Here is a 4,325-nt window from a genome sequence, read left to right on the forward strand (position 1 = left end):
CACAGTGGCATTGAGCTGGCTTTTCCTTTCCTTTTCTCACTTAAAATACAGTGTCCAAAACAAGTAAAGACTGCAGCAGCTTGATGATAATTTACACATTACAACCAACCTGTGGCTACCCTGCCTTGCACTGAGGCTAAAGGGCAGGGAACATGGCTGCTGGCCTTGTGTGTATAGGACGATTTGCTATAGGGCATGCCTTGCTGTCACAAATAAGTCATCTTCCTGGACTGATGCTTGCTGCCCAGTGACCTCTGTCCAGTGTTTTGGAGGAGGAAAAAGCATTAGTCAGTCCTGGTGAACTTGGGCTGGTGGTCAGAGCTGTATTATCATAGATGCAGCTTTCAGCCTGAGCTGTGGCTACTGCCAGTCCTTGTCAATAATTATCCTCTAGTTAGTAAGCCTATACAGCTGAATCTGTTCAGGCACTTCTTCAGTGTGTGTTTGCACATGGACACATAATAATAATAGCAATGATGACAGTAATAAAGATAATGATAATAGTAGTGTCTTTCTGTGCCCTTCACATCTGGTTCTTATGAGTATTAAAGATGAATATTTTTTTATATATATATACTTTCTGATGGCTTCACACTGATGAGACGCCATCAATTTTAATGGAAAAGATCACCAGTGGGAATTTTTGCCTCAGAATAATTTTCTTCTCCATCTGATAATGGGAGGAATATTCTGTTCTTTGATCTTTGGTTGGCAAACTTGGAAACTGGAAAGGGAGATGGTTGTACTGTAATAGCTTTACTCTATTGATGTGGTAGTCGGTGGTTTCTGGGAATTTAAATAAAGGTGAGTGTGCTGTGAGATGTGGTGAGGTAGGGGCTGAAACACAGGGAGCATTGCTTGTGGAATAACCTTGTAACTGAAAGCTCAGAGATAAGTGCCCTGTAGATCTATCTTTTGCTGGTTTTAGTTCGTACTGGTAATGTCCCTGCACTTACACAAATGTTAATACCTAAGTTACTAAATTGGTCAGCTCCAGATGGATTAATACGTAATGGATAACATGTATGTGATACTTAATCATGAAGAAAACTTTGTTCTGAACAGGATACTCCCTTGTTTTATGTCAAATATTTGATGTGTCTTGCCAGCCCCTGTATCCCTGTTCTGTGTTTAGCAGGGATTGTGAAGTGATGAAATGTTAGACATCTGTCCTCGCTAAGAGCTTCGGTAATGCTGCTCATGTGAAATGCTTTTATCTCAACTAGGAAAAAGAAAATGATCATTTCTTTAAAAAGAAAAAAAAAAACAACCCCAAAACATTAGTAGGTGTTGATGTTTCTATGTAAGACACAGTACAAGAGAAACTCTAAACTAGAGAGTTTGTTTCTTGTCTCTCTTGTGAACTCCTTGTTGTAGTATCTAAGCACCTTATAAATATTTACAAATGTGTCCTCAAATGAAAATGAAATGTATATGAATAGAGTTGCAAGGTGGTGTTAAAGGAAGCAAATTTCTAAAGGTTCCTACACAGTTATACTGTGACAGAACTGGGACACTAAACCACACCATTATCTCCCATTTTGGTAAACAAGGCATCATCCATCCCATCCTTCTTATTAGTTACTTTTGCCTTGGCTGCTATCAGAGTAAATCACTGCTTGCTTTTTTTTTTTTTTATTTTATTTAAATACAAATACTTTATGTGTAAGGAAATACATTATTTTTTTTGTAACTTCATACTTAGGCAGGCCACGCACGTATCGATGGCCAACAGGGGGTTGCAGCTAGTGGCAGGGCAGGAAGAGGGAGAATATTAAACTTGATTTACACTCCCGTGTGACAGTCCCCTCTGATGTTGCTCCTCAGCTGCCAGAGGTGTCCTGAGCATCACTTGGGAGTCCTCTGTGCTGAAAGCTGATGCTCTGTGTGCTGGGGGTAGATTTGCAGCACTGAGCTCAGCAGCACTAACTGCCTGGGAAGACCTGTAATAAAGCTTCCTAAGTGGGATGTAACTGCCTTTGCTTTCCTCTCCTCGCCCATTCCTCCTGCTGTTGTGGCAGGGCATCTCACGTGCTGTCAACAACTTCCTCTTGCAGACAAGCGTGTAATGAAGTGATTTCCTGAATTTACTGTTGTTCACTAATGAGAGGCGCTTGTTTCTGTGGGCTCCAAGTGATACCGGTCTCCAAACAGCAGTTGGGGGGACAAATGTTGCAGTGGTGGCAGCACCTTTGCTGCGGCTGGGAATTCAAAACTGTATTTGGGCGGTGACAGAGAGCGTGAGCAAGAGGCTAGTTCTCTGTTCCTCAGGGTTTAAAGGCTTTGTACAAATCTCTTTTGAAGTCAGCGAACGACTTCTGTTACTGTGATGGGCTTTGAATCTAACCCCAAATGCTCAATTTATTTACAGCGTGTGTTGGTCTTTTGTTAGCTGGCTTGTGAATATGAAATGGTGCTGAGCAAACCTTCAGAGAATATACTGAATGTGCAATTTTGCACACTGATCTTGATCTTTTCAAAGCAGTATGACTGTGGGTATATGTTGAAATACCCCACAGTATGTTGCAGACACATTCCTTGTTGGTCTTGCATGTGCTGTTTGTATGCATTTAGTTGGCACTGTGAGCTCTGAGGTTTTCTTTTAGGTTATTCTACAGTACTTTTGGGAACTCAACTCTCATCACTACTAAAATAAAATAAAGCAAAACACTGGTAGGTCTTGCCTTGTTAACTGTTCTAGCTGTTGTGTGTCCCACTGTTCCAAAAAATAGAAAGCTTTATAAGATTTAACATACTCCCAGTGCAAAGCATGAATATTTATAGGCAAAGAATAAGACTTCCCATTTTGAAATGTCAGTGCTATGAAATTGCTTTTTTGGCAGGCGTGATTAAGCCACACAGACTTCCAATAATGTTTTGTAAGCTTTTTCCTTAATTACGGCTTAATTTAGGTCTCTGAGTTTAACAAAACCTATGAAGCTTGCAGCAAAATATTTTTCTTGTGGAAAATTGTGTTTGCATGGAATACAAATCCTGTATTCCTTGAGGGTATGATTTTTTTGCTGTGTTTAAATGTGAAAATCCCGTAATTTTTATTTGCATTTCTTAAAGCATATACAAAACAAAAATAGCTGATACTCTGTGTTTAATACAGAATTGTGAAGAAATTAGTTTGGAAAGTGAATGTGATTACATTTTTTTCTCCAAATGCCTGGAGTAAAATGCACATGAGGTTATAAGACATCGACCAAGAGGCACAAGATTCTGTCTTAAGCAGTTACTGCTGCAAGAGACAAATTAGAGGCAATTTTGCTTTCATATAGTTGTTCTTAAGTGCACTGTTCTGACAACAGCAATAAATAGAATAATCCGCATAATTGTATTTATGTGGCATTGATCTGTCTTTTTCTAGAGAAAATCCCTTTTCCCAGATAAAATAATCTTCCATTCAGCTGTAAGTGGAAGAAAGCCTCTTGAGCAGCTGCACAGATTTAGGGGAATGTTTCTGCAAAGGCTTAATAGAGTGTTTTGGTACGGACCTTCAGTAAATTTGATTTTTGGTCAACAAAATACAATAAGGGCACTAAACCCACCCTGCTTTCCTGTGCAGATTGGATAACATGATATTTACTCAAAAGAGCTAGACAGAAAAGCACAGAGATGATGTGATTAAACTAAGGTAGATTTAGCACTAGACTTTTTTAACAGCATATTTCCTTAAATTGATGTCATAAATGTCTCAGCCCTGCTCAAAGATAGAGTTCTGAACAGCTTTGAGCTATTCCTGGCTTAATACTTAAGTAGAAACAGCAGAAGTGGTGGAAAAACAGGATCATTTTGGAAAAAAACATTCAAAAGCTTTAAAATTCTCTGCCATGATCATGCTTTTCTGACCACCTGCAGCTTTGCATTATCAAACTGAGAATGTCTCAGTCATCCTAATATTAATGTTTGAAATATGATACAAATAAATCATCTGAATAAAGTAGAAGGAAAAAAAATGGTTAGCGTTACAGCTGCCTGGGGCCTGCTCCGCTGACACTTAGACTTGCTGGCGTAAGCTTAGGGGTACAGTCACGGGCTCTAGAGCTGGGCTTTCCAGGGGACCTGGAGAGGGTGAATCCCTTGACACTCAGAGACTGAACAATTTTAACATCTGGGTTTGAATGCTGAAGTCAGCATCTGAGAAAGCAAATATCTGGAAAGCAGTTTGAAAACTGTTTTACTGGAAATGATGGGGAAATTGGGGAGTTTGTATGTGGGGATGCTTTTATTTTCTGAATAAAGGAAAGTTCCCTGGAATGGCAGAAAGCAACACCGGAGTCGGCCACCTGTGCTTCACCTATCTTTGCTCTTCTTTGCAG

At 39.7% G+C, this 4,325-nt stretch overlaps 1 protein-coding gene across 2 annotated transcripts in view; it reads left to right on the forward strand.

Annotated features, from left to right (window-relative positions):
• PID1 (phosphotyrosine interaction domain containing 1) overlaps nt 1-4,325 on the forward strand; it is a 150,998-nt gene that overhangs the window by 86,219 nt on the left and 60,454 nt on the right. The gene's annotated exons all lie outside the window — the stretch shown is intronic.

Source organism: Falco punctatus, assembly GCF_963210335.1.
Source record: "Falco punctatus genome assembly, chromosome: 13".
Lineage (NCBI taxonomy): Eukaryota > Metazoa > Chordata > Aves > Falconiformes > Falconidae > Falco > Falco punctatus.